Source organism: Motacilla alba, chromosome 2 (assembly GCF_015832195.1).
Source record: "Motacilla alba alba isolate MOTALB_02 chromosome 2, Motacilla_alba_V1.0_pri, whole genome shotgun sequence".
Lineage (NCBI taxonomy): Eukaryota > Metazoa > Chordata > Aves > Passeriformes > Motacillidae > Motacilla > Motacilla alba.
Window position 1 is genome coordinate 115,088,677 of NC_052017.1, and position 25,378 is coordinate 115,114,054.

At 44.0% G+C, this 25,378-nt stretch overlaps 1 protein-coding gene across 10 annotated transcripts in view; it reads left to right on the forward strand.

Moving 5' to 3' along the window:
- Window positions 1-3,320: 3,320 nt before the first annotated feature.
- The window catches only part of CHD7 (chromodomain helicase DNA binding protein 7), a 133,775-nt gene continuing 111,717 nt past the window's right edge, over window positions 3,321-25,378 (forward strand). For 4 of the 10 annotated variants that reach the window (XM_038129689.1, XM_038129690.1, XM_038129680.1 and 1 more), the window contains exons 1-2: window positions 3,694-4,145; window positions 6,220-6,323. The gene's annotated coding sequence lies outside the window, so the exon portion shown is untranslated. Of the gene's footprint in view, window positions 3,453-3,693; window positions 4,146-5,089; window positions 5,225-6,219; window positions 6,324-6,344; window positions 11,298-25,378 lie in introns of those variants that run through there. The other 6 variants (XM_038129683.1, XM_038129682.1, XM_038129684.1 and 3 more) reach the window with 6 other exon arrangements.

A 25,378-nucleotide genomic window follows, 5' to 3' on the forward strand; every position in this document is an offset into this window, starting at 1 on the left:
TGTCGGAACTGATGCATGGCTTGGACCTTCACAGTGCTGAGCAGGTGAGGAACCAGATGTGCTTAAGAGAGCCTGTTCTCCAGCAGGGTGGGCTGCTCTGAGCTCTCTGCACAGCCCTCAGCAGCTCTCAAACAAGCTCAATACCTGGACTGGGTTGTCAGGAACGAGGCACAGACTGCTTGGCCCTTGTAGCCTGAAGGCCTCCCTGCGCACAGCTTGTCTGGGGACTCACGACTTCGTGAGGTCTCATCTGCTACCTGCGGAAGTGACAATGTCTAGATCTTAAGATCACATTTTGCTGTACGTGGCTGTTAAGACAGATGCTGGTTCTTCAAAGTCTACTGAATAAGTAACCTGCCTTTGTATTTTCATGTGATGCTAAATCATTTGCATTTTGTAATTCTGATATTTTAAAACAGGTTTAAATGCTGCCCAGTAATCTCGGTGCTGTACTTCTTACGGAGTACATTAACTTATCTCTGCACAGCTATGCCTGTCATACACAGTGACTTGCTCAGCTTGGCACAAACTATCCCCACAAACTTGAGAGTTTACCTGGTTAGGTAAAGTGTAGCAATTCGCTGGGGTTTTGTTGATACACATACCCTTGCTCTGCAACTGCTGTTGAAATTCTCAGCCATTAATGCAAATTCTTCCTAATCTGTGAGCTAAATGGCTGGCTACATCAGATGGATTACTTCTTCCCAACAGCACACAAAGGGTTGGGTGGCTGGCTACAAGTGAATTTTCATCCCTGTCATCTCTTGGGTATTTTAATAAGCTGTTACCAATAAGGTTAATCATGAAGATGCCATGTTGCTGTTTCCTCACTCTCCTGTGAAGCTGCCTTGTGGGTAACTCATGGAGTTACAGGTTTCTCTTTGGGGACTGAAGCACAAGTTAAGGTTTCAAAAGTTAAGGTTTCAAAAACCTTTCCTCTGTAGCTACACAGTGATGTATTTTGTCCACGTCTGGTACTACCACTGAGTGTGCATGTGTGTGAACTTGTGCCACATCGTGACGGTGTCCCACCCTGGAGCGGTGAAACCACTGCAGCACTTTTCCTTACTCTCTATTTCCTCTTATTGAGGAGTTAGAGAATGGCTGTAATTCTCCCCCTTCTGTGGAAGCGCTATTTGGAGATTCTGTTCCTTCTGATGTTGGAAAGCGTTGGGAGACTCCCTGCACATTTTTATGACCCGAGTAGTAAGCCAGCTGATTCCATAGGCCACAGCCTGAGGATGATTTATGGCACCTGAGGAGCTGGTTCTGTGCCTTATACAAGACACAGTAGAGACTGTGGCATTTTTTTTGCCGTGCAACAAACATTTAACCAAGTACCTATCCATGCTCCCCTCACTGCTTCTGCCATGCTAATATATTTATTTTTTTAAAGAAGTGCAGCATTTCTTTGGTTGGCTCACCCTGGCACCACGATATGCTTTGAACACTTTTCATGCTCGGCAGCTTCTCGCTCTGATTTCTGCTCAACAAGAAACTGAAACAAGTTCTAGAGGGAGCACTGAGGCTGCTGGCAGTTAGTCTCAGAATGAGTTTCTCGCGCCCCTAAATCTTGGAGAACTTAAATCTTTGAAAGCAAGGGGAGTTCCAGGCAGGCTTACGCTACACCAGGGTGCTTGACTGTCAGACTAGGGGCACACTTAAATGATACACACAGAAAAACAGACTTGGGGTAAATGTTTCTAGACTGTTTTCTCTCTGGTCTGTCAACATATTGCAAAAGAAAGCTGAAACTGTACATTTAGGAACTTGTGGAAATACCTCTGTATAGGTTTGTTGTTTTGTCATTTGTTTTTTCTAAGAGTACAGAAATGCAAATAAAAATGGAATGATGGTAAACTGGACACATTTAGTGAAGGTATACTTGGGGCATGTGCTGCTTCAAAGTGTTTTGTTTTTAAATACTATTTCCACTTGCTATTTTTAACCTCATGGGAGACCTTGGTGAAGAACAGGGAGTGTATTCTACTGCACCATCATGTGCTATCGGCTTCTCACTGCATTTTTCAGCTGGAAACCTGGGAGAGCAACACCACCCCAGCTGCTGGCCCCTTTCTGGGTGATTGCATGGGCCCAGCTGCATGGATGATGGTGATGCCTCTCAAACGGCTAACCTCCCCTTCTCCCAAAAGGTGCCTTCCCCTAAACCCAAGAGAGACTGAGTAGGCCAGACATGAATGACACAATGTGGAAGAGTGTCATCCTTCCTCCGGAGAAGTCTGAAATATTTTTGCAGCTGTAGTGGCCCTCATGGCCGCGGAATCAACACGGACACCTGGACTGAGGGAGCCAACAACCTGAGAAGCTTTTGACATTCACATTGTCTGGATCCAGCTCCCAGCTTACTAACTGTGTGTTAAAAGAGCATAGAGGAAAAGCTGTGTGAGATCCTGTGAGGACAGGACGCCTTCTCTCTTTCCCACGAAAAAGATACGAGGGTGGGTGCAGCGAACAGCCCCCTAAAAGGAGCGGCAGGAGCTGGAGGGGGAGGGTGTCCCTGCTCAGGAGCACATGACTTTGTTTTTCCTTCTCCAACCTGCCACTAACGATGATGGTAAAAAGTTATCTCGTCAAACGACTCGCTGAAAATTCCTGTAATGCCGAGTATCTTTGCACCGGGTTTACGCTTTAATCTCTTTATACTTTTAAGACGCTTATTTAGTTTCCAGAGCAGTGCGGGGAGGACCGCTAAGCGCGCTACTGGTAATCACTTTTGGGTGGGATTTGTCTAATTTACTTACGGAATGAGTTTGCTTCGCTTTGTATCACGAATTCGAATGCACCGCTTTCAAACAGGGCAGCGGCAGGGCCGGTGCCGGTGCGGTGCCGGGGGAGCGCGGCCCCGCCGGGACGGGGGCGCTGCCGCGGGCGGGCGGACGGGCAGCGCTTAATGGCCGCTTCCCTTTGAAAGCCCGACCCGCTCGGGACAAAGTCCACCCTGAACCGCGGTGTCGGGCGATCCTGCCCGCGCCCCGCCCCGCCCCGCCTCGGTGGCCGGGATGAGAGAGGCGGGCGGGGGTGCGGTGCCCGCTGCCCGTCCGGGGGCAGAGGCCGGGGCCGGGGCGGGCGGCGGGGGGCCGGGCAGCCTCCCGGGACGCCTCTCGGTTTCGTTTCGCCGCCGCGGTTGGGAAGTTTGAAGAGCGGCAGTGACACAGTGACACCTCACACACAACACACCCCCCGGGCTTCACCGGGAGTTTCCCGGGACGGGGCGCGCCAGGGCGGGCGGGCGGGCGCGGCGCTGACCCCGAGGCGCGGAGCGGCGCGGAGCGGCCCCCCCTCGGCCCGGTCGGTGCGGCGGGGCGGAGCGGAGCGGAGCGGCGGGGGAGCGCACGGAAGACGCCGTGCCCCGCCGTGCCCCGCGGCAGCGCACCCTCGGCCGGCGGGCGGCCGGAGCCCCGGCGGGGCGCTGGCGGGCCGCGGGCAGGCAGGTTAGTGACCCCCGCCCGGGGCGCGGGGGGGGTTCCTAATTTTTTTTTTCCCTCCTCTTTTTTTTTTTCCCCTTTTTCCCCCTTCTCTCCTCGTTGCATAAATTATGCCGGGCGGGGCGGTGACGTCGCGGGGGCGGGGCGCGCGGCGGCGCTCGCCCCCGGGGAGGGGGCGGTGTCGGGGGCGCGCCTTGTGGCGGCGGAGGGAGGGAGGAAGGAGGGAGGGAGGCGGCGGGGGCGGGCGGGCGCAGGGGGCGGCAGCCGCCTGGCTGGCTGGTGTCGCGCTCGGCTCGGCTCCGGCGGGCGCGCTCGCTCGCTCGGGAACTATCGGATTAAACTTGAATCGAGTGAAATTACACAAAGGAGCGAAGCGGAGCCGGCGGAGACCCCGAAACTACCCGAGACCCGCGCTGACCCTTCCTCTCCCTCCCCTCCCTTCCACCCCTCCTTCGCCTGCCCGCCCCGGTCAGGGATCCCCCTCCTCCCCTCTTAGCCCAGCCCCGGTGCGAGCGAGCAACTCCGTGCGTGTGTGTTGTGTGCGTGTGTGTTGTGTGCGAGACCCGCACCCCGCCTCGCCCCCCCCGGCCGACGGCACCAACTCCGGAGCGTGTCCCCTCCTCCTCCCCGGCCCTTCGGCGGAGGGCAGCGAGGGAGCGAGCGGGGGACACCGGTCCCCGACGGCCACGCACCGGCCCGGTGAGTGACCCCGCACCTCGCTGGGCGCGGACGGAGGGAGGGAGGGAGGGCGGGCGCCGGCCATGGAGCAGGGGACCCGCGGCAGGTCTCTGTCCCCGGCGGAGCGGAGCGGCGCGGGGGTGCTCGCTGCCGGCGGCGGTCCGGGGGAGTGGGGGATGCTGAGCCCTGCCGCGGCTCCGGGCGAGGCTGGGCGGGGGGGTGTGTGTGTTGAGGGGGGTGTCTCAGCGGGGCACTTCCCCGGGTGTAAATGGCTTTTTGTTGTGCTGCGGCCGGCCGGCCGGCCGCCTGCCTCGCCTCGGGGGAGGGGAGGGCACCGGGGAGCCAGAGCGCCGGCGCCCCTTCCCCTTCCCTTCTTCTCCCCCCCGCGCTCCTCTCCGCAAGTTTGGAGGGTGACTAAAAATCCGGGAAAAGTTGAGCGAAACTGCGCGGCGCGGGCGGCGGGGCCCAGCGCCGGCCGGGATGGCCGCGGGAGCGCTTCCCCCGCTGACCACGCTGACGGCTCCCGGCGGCCGCGTCGGCACAACAAGCGCTAACAAAGTGAGGGCGCTTCCCTGCCGCGCACGGCCCGGCCCGGCTCGGCCCGGCACCGCCCCGCTCCGCGCAGCCACATGGGTCGCCGGGGCCGGGGCCCGGGCCGCAGCGGGGGCACCCCCAGCGGAGGCCGGGCGGTGGGTGGCGGCGGGCGGCAGGAAGGCGGGCGGGGAGGGAGGAGAAGGAGGAGGGAGGCGGGAGCACGAGGTGCCGCTCCGGCCGCCGGTGCTCGCGGCGGGGGGATCGTCCTGCCCCGGCGGCACCGGGAGGGGGCAGGGGGCGGCCGGCGCTCCCCGGCGGCCGGAGAAGAAAGGGGAGCGGGGGAAAGAGGGAGGGGACGGGAAGGGAAGGGAGAACGCTACCCGAGGCAGCCGGAGCGGTGCCGGCGGACGCCGCATAATAGGGGTTTCACCCCGCCGAGTACCTTCGCTCCGCCGGCGCGGAGCCGGCGCGGGCGGGAGGCGCTGCCGCCGCCGCGCACATGGGGTCGGGGCCGGGGCGCTCCCCTCGTCGCGCTTCCCCCCACCCCGTTCCGGGCCATTTTGAGGGTGAGCGGAAAAAGGTGGTTTGAGGCCAAAGCGGTCAGGGCGCGGAGCGAGGGGGGGCCGGCCGCGCTCGGTGCGCGGGGCGCGGTGGGAAGCGGAGCGGGGCCGGCGGCGGGCGCTGCGTGCGGGGCGGCGGGGAGCGGGCAGCGCCTGTGCGTGTGCGCGGGTGTGTGTGAGAGAGCGGTGGCGGGGGGAGGGGGGCAGGGTTGTTAGTGAGTCTCAGGGAGAAGGCGCTGCAGGCAATGAGCAGCCATCATTACGTTGCCTTCATTTATCCCGGTAGCGCTAAATCAGGGGACGCGCTCCCACGCCGGGGGAGCCCCTCCGGGCGCGCCCCGCGCTGCCGGGCCGGTCTTCGCGGGTGGGTGTCGGGGGGGGGCGGGTCGGGGTACTGGGGAAGGAGGTGGCCGTGGGCACGGGCTGGAAATGGAGCCGGTTTCCCCGGCTCCCCCCGACAGCCCGCTCACGCCCGGGTTTAAAGTAGTTGTTTTTTAAACAGACAATGGACAAAAGGAAAGTAGCGATGGATGCCCGGGAGCTCCCTGTCCGCTGCGGGGCCGCGCGGCGCCGCGCAACTCTCCCGCACTTACCCACTTTCTGCCTTTGTTTTCGTTTGGGAAGGGGCCGAGCGTGCCTCCCCACTACAGAAAAGGGCGATTTTTTTCATTTGCGAGAAGCCTCTTTTTTTTTTTTTTTTTAATTTTTTTTTTTTTTAAATTTCCCGTGCCACTTGGGCTTCCGCGGATGTTTGGCTTGGGGAATATCAGAATAACCTCGGTGCGATAAGTTTGTTTCTGTCGATGTTCGTCTCGATTTTTACTCTTATCAAAGCAGATCGCGGGCAGTGTTTATCCTGGAAGATGGCTTTCGGGAAAATGTGTTAGCCTTTTTTTTTTTTTCCCCCCTTTTCCTTTTTTTCTTTTCTCGTGTTAGACGGGACTAGCGGAGGTACAAACAAGCAAGTTGAACAAAAAATGTTTCTGTTCATTTCCTCACAGATCATCCATTCTAACGACGGCAAAAAAATCTTAATGACTATGACCTTAGCAGCATGGGTAGCTGATTTTTCCCAATTATAAATCCCGTTAGTTTGCGGTAATGTGTGAGTATCAATATATAATTTATATTAAAAAGCATGATCCGTAATTCTTCTTCTTCTTTTTTTTTTTTTTTTTTATAAAAGTTGAAATCTATCATTTTCCAATGAGAGTGCTGCATCTGTCGCTTGGAGTGTTTTTGTCTCGCTGTTGCACAACAGAGGCTCTCCAGTCTTTAACCTAAAATGGCAGCTTTAATTTGACTGGGGCCCATTCATTGACAATGATAATAAAAAGGCTGAAAGCTAAATGTAGCTGGATGCTTGGGGCACGTATGCAGAACACTTTCCTCTCCATTGCTGGGCGCTGCTAAGAGAGGAACTTCCAAGCTCTCTAGTTTCCACTGTGAAAGTTTCCAACACTTTTTTTTTCTTATTAACAAAATAAAAATAATAATAAAAAACCCACATTGCTCAGCATAGACCATATTTTAGATGTCCAGGTTGCTTACAAACTTAGCAGTGAGGCGACAGTTAGAGAGAGCTCCTTTGAAGAGGTCTGCATTTATAACACCAGTAGAAAAATTCTAGTAATCACTTCTAAAATAAGATGCAGTCTGGGGGAAAATTAACCATTTCTTTCTGAGGTTTGTAACAGGTGATCCGAACAATTACATTCTGTATATTTTCCTGTCTCCAGCTACCAAAAGTGGGGAGTATGGCTTGTTTCTTCTTGTTTGGTGTTGTAAATGTGCTCAGGGTTTTGCAGAGATCCTTATGATAGTGTACTATTTTCCTCTAGGTTAAAACCACAGCTGCTTGAAAAAAGTAATTATTTATGGTGTTAGACATAATGTGAAGTTTGAAACAGTTTTACAAAACAAAATTTCCCCTACTAAAGTATTGGTGAATGCCACAGATTCACGCATCTTGTCCTGTCTTTCTGTTAATCTGAACTGCTTATTTTCAGTCTCTTTTGAGCTGTTTTATAAACTTTATAAAGATGATTATTAAAGCCATTGCACAGGCTCTTAGAAGAGTATTAAATGCTTGTGATTGCAAGTGTAACTGAATTACTGATTCACTGATACTAATTGGATAATCATATTTGACCAAATATCTCACTAAATATTTAACAACGTGATGACATTTCTCTTATTGCTTGTAAATCATGGTTAGATTATTTAAACAGGGGGAAAAGCCTCATATTTGCAACCCAAAATTATTTTATCGCCTCTTCAGTAATGAAGGAAAGTTTCGATCACAGGCAAGGATCACACAGTCCTTTTAGGAAAATGAAAATTTCTGGGGATTTTGCACTGTAACAATGTCAGTAAAAATGAGGTTTAGTTGAACACTCTCTATTGCAATCAAAACTCTGTGCAGTGATGGGAGATTTCAGTTGTGACCAGTTCCTTTTGGGTTTGGTAAATGCAGAAACCTGAAGAGTTGTTTCAAAGGAGCACTGTAAAGGTTTCCCTGTCCATGTAGAGGGGTCAATTAACCTGAGTGCAGTTTCTTTCCCACGCAAGTTATTTACTGTTTTGAACTGAAAAGCTTCTGATGAATGTTTGCAGTATTTCCCATTCACACTCAAATGATATTAGGACTTTTATAAGACGTAAAACGAGTTCTTGGTGAGTCCAGGTGGGTCAGGCCGATGGCAAAGCTGCAAGCAGGTACTGAAGAAGGATGTGCTGCTCAGTCTGAGCTTGGCATGGGTGGGTGGGTGTCGTGTTCAGTGGGCCTGTCCTGCCCCAGCACACAGGGAGGCTCCGTGCCAGGTCTGTGCCCCACGGACAGCAGCTCTGCAGGCAGGAGAACCTGCAGTGTGAGGATACAACAAAACCTAAACAAAGGCAACCCAGACATGATTTTCTGTCAAGCTGGAAAGGCCTGAGTAATAGAGGCTTCTCAGGCTTTCTCAGAGCTGCTGAAGTGTGGCAGTGAGGCTGCGTTTTGCCATGTCCAAGGCATCCCATAGCAGCTGGCTGTTTGGGGTTTGGTTTTGTTTGTAGCGTATGGTAAGATAGGTAGAGGTTGCTAAGGTGGGAAGAGGTGGAAGAAAGTAACCAGGAAGAAGGAGGGTAGAAATAAATGCAGGTATCTGGTTGAATCCTGTACCTTACCTCTATCCCTTATTTCCCATTCGTTTTTACCTTAAGTTTCAGATGGAAAACCTTTAGAATGTGCTGGTCGGTATTTGCTCTTGTGAGTCTGGAGTAATTCAAAGAAATGTGTCTGGCTACCAAGGGTACAGGCAACTGTGTGACAAGTGGTGTGTGTGCCTGAAAATCTTCCTTCCCCCAGTTCCCTTAAATCCTTATTTCCAAATCTTTATGTATTTGTCTGCTGTGAACAAATCACTAACTGCTCAGATTTATGAGCTGGTTAACTGATGCCTATAAGTAACACGGGTGATACTTTTATGTTACTTTAATGTTCCCTGTATACAAGAGAAAACTGCAAATTTTAGTAAATAATTAAACTGTCTTTCTGACAAATGACTCTTTTGTGTGTAGGTGAGGCTTCAGCCTTCACTTTTCCAACAGAAAAGTTACTGTATTAATTTAGCTTCACTATTTAGCTTCGTCATTAGGACAGACATTACCTCCATCGTTTCTCATCATTTGTATTTCCATGAAGAGCTTGTTAGCACAAATACTACTGGATTTTAATGCAAGAAAGCTTTAAATACTGTCTATATTGCAGCAGTGATAAAAAGGCAAAGGGAAACTCCAATTATGGTTTAATTTTTAAAACCCTTTCAGAGGCAGGAGTGAGGTACAATATGCAGAAACATCCCATGTTTTTATTAGGGTTCTGATGGGATACTGAAACCTGATGGAAGATTTCCTCCTGATTTCTTTCTGCCTGCACAATGTGACTAACTTTCAGTGATTTGCATTTTATCCAAGATCAGCAGTCATGGAAATGCCACGTCATAGTTGTGCACTAAAATCTGTCTTGGAAAATGAGGTTGGAAGAAGGCATGATGCAAAAAATAAAAAGGAGGTTATGACCTAAAGGACACATTCCAAGAGCCCAAATATGACAACAAAGCTCTTAAGGGTATTCTTAAGTATATAAAAGCTGATTAGCTCTTAGCTTCCAACATTGTGACTTTTCTGAGATGTAAACGTGCACCTGGAAGAAGCTGAGCCAAAACCAAGGGTCTTTGTGCTGTCACTTGGGTTCTTCTCTGGATGCTGTTCTGTAGCTGTTTCTAAACACTCTGGTTGTTTTGCTGCCCTTATGCTAAATGCATTCTCCTTAAAAAAAATAAAAAGAAAAGAAAAAAAGGAGGGGTACAACTTAATTTGAGCATTTTCTTTTAAAAGTTGGGATTCAATAAAAGAGTGCTAGTTACCATATAAGCTACTGTTTTAGTAGAACATTGTAACACATGACTTTGAAAGCTTATTGGCATGTGGGAACTAACCAGAAGCCCTTGCTGGCATGATGTAGGGCTCGCTTTGCTCTGTAGTGACCTATATAGCTATTTTGGGTGTGGTTTTGCTTGGCTTTCATGGGAGCTGAGTCCAACCTTCCTCTGACATAGACAATTGCTATGACGAGAGGGCCTTGAGGGGAATGGTGGGGGAATAAATAACTTTGGGAATCAATTGTCTGGAAAAAGTCATTGCAGCCAAAATGTCTGCCCTCTTCCTAATGGTTCTGAGGGGAAAATAAAATTTCACTTATATGGTCCTGATCCTAGAGGTTATTCTGCTCAGGTTTCATTTAAATATGAGCTTATGTTTGGGGAGAGCAATGCAGCAACTTACCTGCCTGGGAGTAGCTGGCATATGGCAAATCCAGTGCCGGATGGTTTGGAAGCACTTTATTTTAATGTCCTTGAGCCACTTTTTAAGCTGTTCTGCTGAGCTTTCTGCTTACTGCTAGAACTTCAACAGGTAGCTGGCTTTAACATTTCTTGGTGATTTTGAAAGAAATTGACCTCCCCACAGTTTATTTTGATCACTATCTACAAAGCACATGTCACTTAAAACATTTTGTGGAGGTGTACATCAGATGTACAAAGTAGAGTTCCTTCTGTGCAGCAGAGGCAGTCCTGCTCTGAAAACAAAACTTTTTATTTCTCCTTCCTGCCCTTTCAACTCCCTTCCCCCCAGCTTTCCCATAGATTTTGTTCCAGTTCCTTTCCTGTTGGGTTTTTAATCTTTTTTCCAATTCATACTGCTTTCTGTTTGCTTAATGGAGTTGTGTTTTCTTGCCAGCCCTAGATAATGAGGATATGTGGCAAAATAAACATGCATTTCAGCTCCTAATAATGCTGCTTTCTACCAAAACCGTGGAGGATGCCTAAGTTGTTGTGGGGAGGGCTGGCTGGCTGCACCAAAGCTTGATGAAGTCTCTTGTTAGCCCCTGGATGCCGTCATGGCAAGGGGATGGGTGGCAGCAGGCAGCCAGAGCAGGGGGCTGCTGCAGTGTGCTGGCAGCTTCCCAAAGGTTCTTCATGACCCTTTGAAGAGGAAAATCCTCTTGTTTCAAGTTTTGTTTTCATGAAAGTGACATTCCCCGATCTTTTAATAGCAGATAGATAGAGCTGTAGTGGTTTCTCTTGCTCTGTGCACTGTGTAGCTGTCAGTGGGGAGGGTCTAGTCCCACGACAATTTTGAAATGCATATAGCCATTGTAGGCTATCCCTTGCCTAGCAGAGAAGTTTGGGGTGTGGGGAGAAGCTCCTGATGGGACTGTGATGTTTCTGAAAGAAATAAGAGAGCTTCGGAGACCAGGAACTGTGTGACCAGTGGTAAAGCAGATCAGAACATGGAGCAAGGCCAAGGAAGACTTTAATAAAGGCACTTTTGTCCTCGATCTTAAAATAGGAAGCCTATGGATTTATTTACAGGGTAAACAGGATTTGTTAAGTGGGTAGTCGCTAAGTGCGAAGGAATTCTTCGGGAGAGAATTCAGGTGAAGACTAAAGCTGAGCTTTAGTCTGGAATTTTAGAAGTTTAGACATCTGTAATAGGACAAAACATGGAAAAAGTCTTCATCACAGGAAGCATTGAGGTAGGTAGTGCTGCTCTGGGAGAAATGTGAAACAAGCTCTTACATAATAGAAACTGAGAAACTCGGTTCAAGTCTTTGGTATTAACTTGGATGAGCTAGTAAGTGGGAAGTCTGAGTTGATGACAAGTTATGAGAAAATATTCTTTGCTTCAAAGAGGATCCATCAATGTAGCTGTTGAGATTGAAATCCAAAGCTGAAATGCTACTTGGTAAAGGGTCTTGCAGGAAAGCACGTGTCAGTCTGTACTGTAGAGAAAGGCAGTTTAGTATTTCTTCAAGTTGAAGATTAACAGCCAGAAAGGCAATACAACTGACCTGGTTTGTAATGCTCAATAGAAGGAGGATTGAGAGGAGGAGAGAAATGATGAGGCTAACAAATGTTCAAAAATAATTCTGATAAGGCTGAGATAAAAGTGCATGGCAGTGAGAGACTGGTAAATTTCAAGGATGCATCTTAATTAGTTGTTCAGGGTATAACAAATTTTTTCAAAACCTTACCTGTTCCTGGACAGAAGAGCCTATCTGAAGTCCAGGAATCAGGCATCCCAAGTATCCTGCTGCTTGAAGTTCTGTATTTGAATGTGTATTGTTTTCTCATGTGGGATAAGAAATACTGAAACAGCCATAACTGCAGTTAGTGTCTTGACATGAGATCTAAGATGATGATTTTATATTTTTGGCTCAATTGTCTGGTATATATCTAGGCAAGTCCTGTGGATTTTTGAGAATGTGCTCTGATTTTTGTTGCTTCTAGACTGAAGTAGCTGCTTGTTGGATTTGGTGGTTTATTGCAAGGCAATAAGCAGTCAGCTCATCATCTCCGCTTCTTAGTTTGAAAGGTTCCGGGGCTTTCTAGTTCCTGGAAAGATCAGGCAGCTTCACAGGGTGTGTAGTTGTGTCAGGATGGCTTAAAGGAAGGCCCTCTGACGTGGTAGCCAGTGCCTATGTGAATTCAGAGATTCCTTTAAACACTGATGAGGGGACTCTCACTTAGAGTATAATTCTTGCCTTGAGTTGTTTTAAGCATGAAGAATTAAACGGAGAGTTTACGGTGAGCAGTTTACTATCTCTCTTGATTTAGGAAGGAATCATTCAGAAAGTGAGTTAAATAGGGATTTCTGGACTGCCTCAGGATGTTAGTCTGGGAGAGAACTGCTAAGTAATTCAGTTTATTTATCAGTTTATTACCATTGTGAGGTGTCTGCTGTGCTTTGCATTCACTCAGCTCTGTAACTGGAGTACAACCTCACTCATCTTTACTTTAATCATCATTCTTTCATTGGGGGGAAGTGAATAAGCAGGCTTCAGCTTCACTTCCCTCTTATTTCTGTATTGATCTCTACAAAGGTACATTGTCATTTTCATTTTTTGTTCTTTTTTTTGTACAGAAGTACGTGAAACGTGCTTCTTTATTTCTGTTGTAATCTTTACAGGGGTTACTGAAAAAAAATTGCCTGTTTCACCTGCATTTCTCCTTACTATAATTCTGCAGTGTTCCCCAGCCCATGCTGTTTTCTCTCACAGAAGTGATTCTTAGTGAACATACTTTCACAGTTCAAACAGGATTTGAACCTTGGGGCAGCCATGCTGAAGGAAGGGGTTGTTTTGTAGGAATGGCATGGCTGTTGGAAGAATCAGCTTGTTACAGGCAGCACTAGGACAGAAACATGTCCTACAGCTTGGGTCCAGGAATCTTTGTAGTAAATAGTGCTCCTAGAAGTTGAGCATACTAGATGTTGCACTGAAACTATTAAAAAAATTAAAAAACAAAGAAAAATGGAAGGAGGGTGTTTGTGTGGCTTTGCTGTGGTTAAGGTGACTGAATTCTTGAACGGTGAGTTCTCAGTGAAGTAAGTTAAGGCCTCACACCCCCTTGCTACCCCCTGCCCAGAGCATGACTACTTAATTTTGTGAAGTTAAAAAATAAAACCTTGGCTGCAGAAAAGATGGCAGGTGAAAGCAATTGATTTCATAGCTCTTGTCATATTAAATTTCCCTAACGGTGTGATGTAAAAGATTAATCTCCTTAATCTCTTTCTCTTCTTCACCTTTCTCTGTCTCCTCTCTCAAAAGAAACCAGGATGCTTACCTTTTTTCCTGCCTCTCTGGATGGACAACCTTTGGCTTGTCACTGGTTCACATGTGACTTCCCTGAGATTGTCGCATGACCAGTGGCACAACTGGACTGTGCAGTAGGGGCTGGTTGGGCAATGCAGATTTTGGCTGTCTGAGGAACTGGACTAGGAGGGGTTCTTGGAGATGGATATTAGTGTCAGCTGGGATGCAGTCTGTGTGCCTGAACTTGTCCCCTGGTGGGGCTTCTGGGATCTGTTGCTGTCTTCTTTGTGTGCCTGTGTGTCACTTGGAGTTTGGTGGTCTGTTCTGTGGCTGCCCAACATTAAGATTTTTGGTGGGAAGCTGGTAGGGTCAGGAAAGCTAAAAATCCCTTCTCTAATTTGACAAGGTGTGACAATGGTGGTGTTTTGGGGCAGGATGCTTTTTCTCTTCAGCATATGCTGGAAGCAGCTGTTTCTGTGTTGAGGAGCCTCCAGGTAGGCAACGAACTTTGAATAGCAAGATTGATTCGAAGTGGCTGTGGGAGTGATACCTTTGATACACCTTGACTTCTCTCTTCTGGAGTGAAACAGCACATCTGCAGCAGGCAGTCCATGGTAACGAGGCAGATTGATCCATGGACAGAAATCACTGGGCAGAAAACCTGGGGACTAGGCAGCTGTAGCACCTGCTTCCACCATGTTGGCTTGACTGCCTCCTTCCCTCAAGGTGCTTTCTCTTAGGCACATAAGCTGTCCTCTGGTAGGTTTATTTTGGATACTGGTGGCAAAAGTTCTTGCTCTTTTCTGCTTATCCAAAATACTTGTGTCTCCATCATAATGTTTATTGAGATTGGTGACTGTTCCCAGGGTTTTTTGGGTTTTTGATTTTTGTTAGTTCATTTTTTAAATTAAAAAACACCCCCAAAAGAAAAACTAGAGTGAAATCTTGGTGTTTTGTTTGTAAGAACTTTTTTCTTCTGATGGAGTATTATACTTAAATCTGTGTAAGAGTATTTTTTTTTGTATGATAAGTTTTTCGTAGCTCTGAAGATAGCTGGAAGCTGTTGAATGTTGTCTTGTGGTCCATCTAATCATTTGTGAGTCAGGGTATGGTTTGAGAAATGCAGTGAGCTAATTTAACCAGACATTGTTTGGAAAGGAGAAGTTTCCTCTCTGCCTTTGTCCCCCTGCACCCCAACTCACAACCACATGGCTCTGCTACTTTTTTTTCTGGCAGCAGTGCTTGTCAGGTCCTTCTGTAGCCACTTTAGTTCACCAAAATGGCAGAAAAATTACTCTGTAAAATGGAGAGCATTTTGCTGTTGTAATGAATCAAACTAGCTCATAAAAGGATCTGATGAACACCAGAGCTGGTACTAAGGATGAGGGGGGCTGCTGGCTTGGAGAGCAGCAAGCCCTTTTCATCTTTTCATTTTGGTGGCAGTGAGCAAGTGGATTGGATCAGTTGCCTGGGAACCTTCATGGGAGAAAGAGAAATAGAGTAATCATCTGTGAAGCAAAGGACACGAAAAGAAAAATGTGCTGGCCTGAGTTAAAATGGATATTAAAATTTGTTTATTCCGTTGGTGCTATGGATTGCATGCTATAAATTGGTTAGAATTAATAATCCACTGACCAGAAATCAGTTTTCCTCTTCAGGTAGGAAGACAAAAGCCTAAAAGATTTATTAATGTATAAATAACTTGTTTGCTCTTTCAAATGTGAAGTATTTAACCTTTGAAACAATTTATTCACAAGAAAAGAGGCAAAGGGGCTGTTGGTTTGGGGTTGGTGGTTTTTTGTTTTGTTTTGTTTTGTTTGCAAGCTCGAAATCCTCCATTAGGTTCATCAGCTATGAGTCAATTTGTCTCAAATTTTATCAAGTCAGTGTTGTTTCAGTGTCATCAAGTTTCATCAGTCAGTAATTCAGTGGATTCCATTATTCAGAGTATTCCCAACTATATACATTTTTCTGCTGGTTTGAGATGGAATGAGTGCTTGGTCCTAGTAGGTGGCTGAGGCTGTTACTTCCTATCATAGTCTTAAGCTTTCTGATAGTGAAATGAATGCACTCCTCCTTGTTAAAATTGGTGGAAAAAAAGTACATTGCAAGTCAAATAACACGCTGCTTAGTCACTTCTGTAATACTGAGCTCTTGCTGCTCTCCAGGGAGAGAAATGGGCAGTTTACATTGTGTAGCTTAGCAGAGGAATGAACACCTTACAAAAAGCCAGGGATTCTGACTGCAGCTTCTGCTCAATCCACCTGTCAACTTGAGGTGACTCTTTCAGCATAGCAGCAATGTGCCAGTAGAAGCTGCTTGCTTTCTGAAGAGCTCTGGCTTTTTTGTCAGCTTACTTGTGTATATTGCCTGCAGTGTGACAGAAAGGGACTTCTTGGCAGGTGGAAGAGTGGAAGCTCATGATGTCCTTACGGTTTTTCTCAAGATTTGGGCAATTGTATGTGTGTTAATAGAAGGTAAATTCTTGCCATAGTTACAAAAAACCCAAGCCTTCATGTGGTACACCTTCTAGATTCCTTTCCTTGGGTTTTATATCTAAACAATTCTTTTTTCAGGGTCTACAGGGGGTGGCAGGAGGTGCAGGAGAGGGGATTTACAGATTCTATCTTATGGGCATTGTAAGCTGCGTTTGGTGCAAACTGAGGAGCGGTGGCCCTGACTAGCGTTGTGTGTGTTCAGAGTGAATATTGTAGTTACTAAAAGCAGCTTGTTTATGTTAGGAATTGTATGTGCTAGCTCTAATGGGCTTTAGGAAGCCCAAAGCACAGCTGTAAAACATCTGTCTCTGGGACCAGATCTTGTCTGTCTGATGGGTTGTTGTCCTTCATTTCATGTCAAGAAATAAAACTTTTTTCTTTTTTTTTTAAATAGAAAAGTTCTTCAGCCATCCTGCTTGAAGACTGGTTTGTACTTGAAAGGCTATCATGCTGTTGTCTTGAACACAGAACTTAAAATAGTGACTCAGTATTAACTTAACTCCACTTCCTCTTTAATCCGATCATCTTGTTGCTATATGACCTTACAACACCTTAATTTAAAGGCTGCTTATTCCAGTGGATTACATTTGGAGGTGTCTGGTGTGGTAGGCATTGCTACAGGAAGGGCTTAAAAGGAACTTAAGTGTTGCCTCAGAAAAAAAAAAAAACAACCCAAGGTGTTGGAATAGGAGCAGCGAGGGTATTTTTCCACTTAGGGATGCTTGCTGTTGCTGGTGTATGGACAAGGCTTGCTCTGAAAGAGCAGGAGAAATTTTGGGCATGTAGCTCTGCTGTACCATAAGAAAAAGCACATTCACTTCCAGTGAGTGAATTTGGTGCTCCCTGTCTTAATTACACATGGAAGTGTTAGAAGGCAAAATATCTGTTTAGTTCATGCATTTCTGAGTGCTTGGATGGTTTTTCTTTCAAGGCCAGTGACCTGAGCAGGTGGTTGGAAGCCAGGACCCAAAGTGCTACTCCAAACTGGTGTGCCAGGTTCATAGAGATGTGCTTTGTGTCTGCCATATTGGGATGTGTAATAGTTGCTGATTACCAAGCAGCACTCAGCAGAGGATCTTGGTTCTTTACCAAGTGTTAATTCTGTCTTGCTACTGCTCTCGTGAAGTAGATAAATGCCATCCTTAAAAGGAGAGTTGGTCTGACATTCAGCCCTTAAAAAAAAAAAAAAAAAAAAATCTGTCTTAAGTGTTTAGAGTCTGTGTCGGAACAGCCTGCTATTTTTCAGAATTTATCTTCTTCCTTTAAATATTTTTCTTAGGAGTAAATTCTAAACAATTGTATTTTGTGCACTGAGTTTAGGGACCATAAGCTTTCTCCTTGTCCTATACAGTTTCTTAAACAAACTCTGCCAAATAGTCTGCCATAATATCTTGAGCTTTGGCTTAGCAGTAGAAGAGTTCAGAGAGTGTGCTGTCTACTCTGTGCTAGTAGCCATTTTGACTCATATTTTCTGTCAGGTTTTTCTCCATATCAAGTCAGGTATTTAACCTGACTAAATAAACTGAAACCAAGCAGATTTGTTGGCTATGATCTCGGGGTTAGGGGGAGTTTTACTGTACCTGTGAAAACTTTGATCATTTAGAGTCCTTGAAAATAAACCACTGGCATGTTCTGCTCTGTCTCTGACAGAGGACTAGCAGAAGGGCCATTCTACATTGGGAATATGCTGCTGCCTTCAAGCTTGGGCTGTGCTCAGCACAGAATGGCAGCAGCACCTTCCATGGACTGGAGAGAGCAGGGGTAGGCTGGAAGGTGCAAAGAGACTGGATTTATCCATTGTTTGCAGGAGCAATTGCTGTGCCTTCTGTATTTGCAGAGGGAAAATTCTGTACCCCCAGTTCAGGAGCTGGGCATGGTCCCCACTTTGTAGGTAATAGAGAGGGTTTGATTTCAGCAGCTAAGATGTTGCACAATGACTTGTGGATAGGAAACAAGGATTGAATTCAGTCTTCCAGTAATTCCTTTAAGTGCTTAACCTAAATATGTTGTAGTTATTTTAAGTACCTTTTTATAACAGTTGTAAAGCTTCAGGCCAGTGCTTCGAGCTGATATTATCTTTTACAACTGCTGTTTAAATCAGGAAAAGTATGAATATTATAATTTTTCCCCACTTAGTGATGTTTTTGAGTCTTTTTCCTTCAAACATGAAAAGACTGTTGTAATAAAAGTTCAGTATTCCTAATATTTCAGTGTATAACACAACTTTGATTTATTAAAATCACACTTTTTTTCAGTTGTTAAAAAATGAACTTCAAACCCGCTGTATGTACTGAGTACGTCCAGAGATGTACTGTATGTGCTACAGTATTTAGTATTATCAGTGTTTCTGTTTATTTTTTTTTTTTTACCCCTTTAAGGGGTTACAACCAGATCATATACTCTCTAAATTTTCTGTTGTTGGAATAGGGATAATATTTTATATAGGATCAGTAGAATTTCAGCAGACTCTAATACAGTTTTTGTCTCTCTCATGTTGTGGTCCTCTAAAGTGTTGTAATCTCACTTACATTCTTGAAGTACTGGTAACATGGACTGAAATACAGTATCCTCATGAAAGGAGGGTGAAATGTAATACTGGAAATGGTGTATTATTGGAGTAGCATAGTTGTCAACACCTATTAAAACCATGTTACGAATATCATCTTTCTTTTATAGTACCAGAGGTCTGAATCCTATTTCATAGCGACCAAGGTGGAGGCTATCCAGAAACAGAGCAAACCCCTTAGCCTGCACAGCTCTGCTGCTCACAATTGTCTTGGAAAAAGTGATAGGTAATGCTTAATGAATTTCTCTTGCATGAATTCATCTAGTCTTCTCTAGGTCTGTGTAAACTCTTGGCTTCCATTGGGACTGTGGCAGAGCTCTGCAGCTTAAGTACACATTGTATGAAGAACTGCTTCCTTCTATTTGTTTTATTTTGAACCTACCAGCTGCTAGTTTTGTTTGTTCTCTAGCTTCCTTGTTAAAACAGGAGGAGAACAGTGGTTCACTGCATACCTGTTCCATGCTGCTTGATTTAGTATACTTTTTTATTCTCTCCCTGGTTGGCCTTCATGAGGCTGGAGATTCTGAAGGGTATTCAAATGCCTGTCACCCCTCTCTGGTCCATCAGTAATTTTAATTTTGAAGTGGAGGTGAGAAGAGCAAACACGGTCACTGCACCTCATAGATTTCTGTATGCCATTTCTTGTGCAATTTCTTGTGCTTTTTTTTTAATCTCTTTTTTCTTAAACATTCCTAGAGTTTTGTTTACTCTTCTTACAAATTTTGTTTTCCTAGACTATTTATTCTAGCTCCCAAATCATGTTAGGGCCCAGTAAAATGTATGTAAAACAGTCAGATTGTATTTTCTCATGTGTGTTGCTATCTATTTCCTTTCACTGCATCTCATCTGCACCCTCAGTGGGTGTGATGAAGGTCTGCTGCTTCCTGCATAGTTGATTTTAATTTTTAGCAGAATGAACTTGTTATTACTATTAGCAAACTCACTTCAAAGTTCACCTGTTTCTAGGTCTTTTATATGCATGCTGTCAGTGCAGGTCTGGAAAGGGGCTGGGTGATGTTTCCTAATGTTCATTTCCTGATTTGAGCTGGTTACTTTCATCCACGTGAAGATCTTCCCTCTTTTGCTGTTGTAGCTTAGTTTCCTTAGTTTCCATTGCTGGAGGACCTTTGTTCAGCAGCTGGCATGTTTTGGTCATCCAGGTTGGCTCAGACTTTGGCCACTTATCACTTATGCTTCAGTGAAATCTCCTGTACTGTTAAGACAGGACTTTGCTGTGGGAAAGCATCAGTGTCACTTCTGTAGTCTGTACTATGGTATGTGTCTGTGTTTCTTCTATTTTCAACTTACTTACCCTTAGACATTAGACTTGCTGGTCTGTAGATCCGGGCAGGATAAAGGTATGACAATCTTTCAAAACTGATGCACAATTGGCCACAAGACAGTGTTGGAACCCAAGATATTATATGGCATTGTGGACAGATAGCCGTTTTATCCTTCAGCTTGGTGAATGCCATCCACTGGTGGCATGGAGTGCATTGATGACTGCTGCTGTTTGCTTTGGTTTTACCAAAACTGCCTCTGAAGATTACTGTGCCAAAAAAAGATGAGAGCTTGCCTTAGCCTCTTCAACGACAGCAGATACAGAAAACTTGTAATTTTTATTTTCTTGGAATAATTCTTTCCTGTCTTGGTTCGTTATATGTGTTAGTCCAGTGGATTCTCTAGCAGGCTCCCTATACCTGGCATTTGTGAAAGGACCTTTTATGACTTTGCCTCTCTAGAAACATATCTTCGTTTGCAATTTTTTGCTAGTTCCTTTGGTCTCGTTTATTTCCATCTTCTTGAGAAATGTTCTTACTGATAGCCTTCCCAGCTTGAGGTTTAGCTGTGATGCATTTTTTTCCTCATGTCTCTGCATTTTCAATATAGTATTTTTTGTCTGTTGTCTGTAAATGTTTTGTCAAACTGCCTGATTTTGTTTCTCTTACCAAGCTCTTTGCTCATTTTAATGCTTTTTTCTCTTTGAATGTAAGCACTCCAACGATGCATTTTTGTTGTTTATTCCTGTTTTAGGAATGCTGAGCTTAAATACATTTAATGGATTTCATTAGCAGTAGCCATGAATCGTGATAAAGTTAAGTAAAATATGACAGGAGCAAATCTGAATCATAATATAATTTTGTGGATGTTTAAATAGTCCATGTTCTAGTTAAAATGTGGCAGTGTCGCCCTGTGTGCTTCAGTGTAACTTCATGTAAATACTTTGATACATACAGTTTAAGTGCTTTTATACTGTAAATTATTCTTGCCAGCAAACCAGTCACCTTACCAAGTTGTACAAATGGGATGGAAATTTATTCTGAATGCCTCTGATTTATTTAGGAGTGAGACAAAGTATGTGACTGTGTCCTTCAGTTATAATTCCCCATCAATTGTAAATTGATGCATTTGTTCAAATATACAGTATAAAACAGTATTACAATCAAGCTGCAGTTATCATGGGAGCCATAACTTCTACTTTTCTTTTTCTTGGCTCTCTGTGTAAAAAACTGTACTGTAGTATATTATTTAATTGTTTAGTACTAAGGTCTCTCTGTTTTATCATAGTATGTGACATGCTACAGTACCACCCTGTATAAAAGCCTTTGGTGCTTGAAGCAGTGGTGGAACAGTAAGAGTTTATTCATGTCTTCATGTATAGATGTGTGAGCACCATATTTAGAAGAACTTTTGCACAAATAATAACCACTTCGTACTGCAAGATTTTTGAGAATTATGTTGCTTTGCTTAGCTGAGAATGACTTGGAAATACATAAGTCTCTAAATCTGAAGCCATGGGCATCACTGTTACTTCTGTGTTTCATTTGATTACTTGTGTTAGGGAAGAGGCTCTCCTGAAAGTTACTTGCTCTTTCCAAGTAGTCTGTAACATGCACTCACACACTATTTTAGCAAAAGGAACTGAAATTTGAGGAATTTTATACTAAAGTAATGGGGGAAAATGTTGGCTGTATTAAGAATATGAAATATTTAAGAACTCATGGTCATGAAAGTAGGCAAACTGATTTTATAGAGAAGCAGAAGTTACATTTTCAAAATAGATGCTCTGAAGTATGAGTTCATAAGATGAAGAAGTAAACAGAATTTTAAAAGAGATCTTACAAAATAAATTTTTTTCTTTACCAGAAATACAGGTGTCTTGAAAGGCTTGTGCTTATTTCAGTTGTTGAGGAGTCATGATCCTGCTTTGCTAAGTTAATATTTAAGCTTTCTCATGAAACCTATTACAGCTTCTAGATAGCATGCCATATGTACAAAATAAACTCATCAGTTGTTTTGTTTTCTGCTTAAAAGTTAAATTGCAATCAATGTCTGTACGGGTGAGGGTAACAGGAAAAGGAACTATGCAGAAATACAGGTTTTGTTTTAAGAAAGAACTTAGAGGAGTTTTAGGATATGGTGATTTCTTAGTTCAACTAATACAAGCAAAGCACCTCAAAGAAGGTGAAGAGGTTGTTCTCTGTTTGCAAAGAAAAGGCTGGTAACAGAATTTGAAGTAACGAGAGTTGAAACTAATCCAATCTAGACACAATTAAAAGCAGAGTGTTCTGGCATGGTAAATTCTCATAGGTGGTGTTTAGTGAATGGCTGCCCTTGCCATTCATTTTTCTATCTGTTCCCTAACTAATGCATTTTGAATTTCGCCTCCTAAGTAACTTTCATGAAGAATAGAGGGGAAATCTAGAATTTGTTTAAAAGCTGAGTAGTTGTGCAACGGTAGGATGTATCTCTGCTCTTGGAAGATCCCAAGCTATCATTCATTTAGCACTGAGTTTTAAATGGAATAGGTGCTTTTATAGCCTGATTTATTAGAATGCATTGCTTATAGGCTTCTTGAAAAATGTCACTAGCAAATTTGATGTGAAAGAATGGCATGAGCACTGTTGGGGATTTTCTCATGGGCTTTGAATAGCTGATAAGCAAAACAAGGTGCTGTAATGCTGTTGTTTTCTCTCTTAACCTCCATGTCCCCTATCCTCCCCCACATACAGGATTTTCAAAGTGGCACTGGGAAGGAGAAGGTCGTAATCTAGTAGCATGAACAAAGCTATGGATCTTAGATTTTTTTGGCCCTATTTCTTTGATACTTCTCAATGGCAAATATCACTTGTGTTCCCTCCACGCCCAGTAATAAGGCAGTATCTTTTTGGGGGGCTTTTAAAATGCCACCTTTCTGTTCACCAAATACATCTTTCAAATAAGCTTGGTGTTGATGATTTAATGATCTTTTAGTATTATCTTAATTTTAATAAAAAGAAAGCATATGTGTTGACAAATGGCATGAGATGAAATCATGTGCTTTATTTTAGAGGACTGGAACTAAATGATCTTTAAGGTGCCTTTCAACCCAAACTATTCTATGATTCTGTGATCTGTGAAACAGTTATGCCTTAGCAGAATAGAGTCACAAAGGGTTTGTTGTAGGATAAGATCAAAACTGACTCTTTGACAGAAAGTTCTCAGTTTTCCTTTTCTTTCCTTTTGCTTTTTCAAAGGCCTGGATATATGTTTGTCCTTCTGGTCTACCCTTAAGTTTAACTACAGTAACAAACTCTTGGAAATTTTATCTGGAAAATAGTTTAAAATGTTCATAAAGATGGATAACCTCACCATGGGTCCGATGCCTCCTTTCCGCCTTCTCCATGGGATTATTGATCTGAATCAGACATTTGCCCATCACTTGGCCACATGTTCTTAGTAATGAGATAGGTAAGGATAAGAAGTAGGAATTAAATTGTCTGTTTCTGTGTAAGCACAGTTTCTGTGTGGTCACGAATGATGCTTTTTCTTTCCTCTAGTCTCCTTTTACCCATGTATGTCTAGAAAAGATACAGTCAAACTACCAGTTAAATGTTTTTCACAGAAAAGTAGAAGAATAATCTGGGCATTTAATGTATTTGGCATAAAATAAAAATTATTATCTGAATATTCAGGTAGATTTTAATGTAATACAGAGAAGTTGTATGTTGGAGTAACTTCTGAAAAGCATGTAGCTGCAAGGAAAATAAAAAGGCAACAAAACAGCATGGCTGGTTTGAGTGGGTAAGCCAGTTGGGGCCTTAAAGGTGAAGGGCCTGGATAGTTTCAGAATATGTGGACAGGATTAATGGAGGCATGTTTAGAATTGGTAACACTGTTGACACCAGTGCTACAAACACTGCATTTTTATAGACTGGAGTCCCATCCATCATCTCTGGCCATTTCCAAAAAATCAAGAGATCTGAATTCTCTTACCATATTCTGTCTTGGGATAAATTTGATTAAATCTAGCTATTCCTCTAGTCTTGGAAATCATTACCCTGTGAGATTACAAAGTTGCTATGCATTACCTAATAGAATCCATAATATGTTTAAATACATGCACAACTGGCATTTTCCTTGTTAAAACCCACAGACTTCATATTAGGTTCTCTCGTGTCTTGTAATATCTCTTTAAGATGGTTGTGGAATTAGTACCTTGGATCTTCTGTGTAATTAACAGCATCCATAAAAGTGATCTGTGAAGGAAAGATCATTGCTTGGGGTTTTGTTGGTTTTTTTTGTTTTTTTTTTTTTTTTTTTTTTTTTGAGATGAACAAACTCTAAAGTAATACATGTTGTGAAACTTAGTCCAAGTCAAGGTTTCTTTAACATGAAATGTCATTCACTGGAATTAGACTGATTACGCACTCAAGCTTCTGTTTTAAGATACAGGTATTTTCAACAGTGGAAGGTTAAAAATGGTATCTTGAAATATGCTTCTGTTATCTTGAAATATGTCTTGAGTCAGCAGCTAAGTCAAGTTCTGGTTTTGAAATCTGATAGATCCCAGCCTCTGGTATTCCTTCAAATAAAACTGTCTTTTGCTTAGAGATTGGACATTTGGAGTTAGTCATAGATGTGAGCTTTGTGAAGTTGCAAAAGTGAAGCTCGGATTACAGAGCCAGAAATCACTCTGTTAGAAGTTTAATTTGTTCGTTCAAGAGATTTGGCATACTTGAGGGTAGAAACCTGTTCTCCAGAATAGCGTTCACTTTCCCTAAATCCATGTGTCTATTTCATTTTTTCCTGGCTAGATAACTGACTACAGCAAAGTGATTATGTGAGGTGAAGCTGAAAAATTACAAAAGAAAAATTGCCCACTTGCACTAATTTTTGTATATTAATTACAGGTTATTCTTCATTTATGACCCTTAAAATCCATATTTCCTGCTAGAGAACTAATAACTCTTTAGCAGATCAAACCTTTCTCTCTGGTCTGTAATAAATATGGCTTATGTTGTAGATACTTGCTGTAAGCTTTGGATTCAGATTTCTCTCAGTCTATAAATTTTAAATTTTCTTACACTATTTGTTTAATATAATTATGAGTTAGTTGATGATCACTGAATAATTGCACGTGATAGACTGAGTGAATCCACTGTATCTAACTTTTGGTAAAAGATCATCTGTGTAGTGATGCTGAATGATAAATGCTAATTTATTTTGCTTCAGGATGCTAATTTATTTTGCTTCAGGAACAGTATTGCAATCCAGTCATATCACACTTGCTATCCCTTTAAAACAGTCTCTAAATTGTTGGAGAAGCATCCTGTGTGATAGCTCTTGTATTCAATGAGTTCTTGGATGTTTCTGAAAGATTTATAGTGAAGTCCAATGCATTTCAAGGCCAAGTATAGCAGTCTTGTCAGATGCAGCTTTACAGCCTAGTGACTTATAATGAGAGTAGAATGTAATTAGAAATTGTCCGTGTCTTTACCGGGTACTGATGAAAACTATGGCTCAAAGGTTAATTCAAATAATAATTAATATTGGTTTCTGTCAGAACAGGGTGGTAATGAAATCTCTGTCGTACAATGACTCTGATTTTAAGAAGAGGGTGCATAAGAAATAGAAACTAGAGTTTACCTTTTTTGATTATATTCACTTATCTTACAATCAGCATGATGGCTTGATAA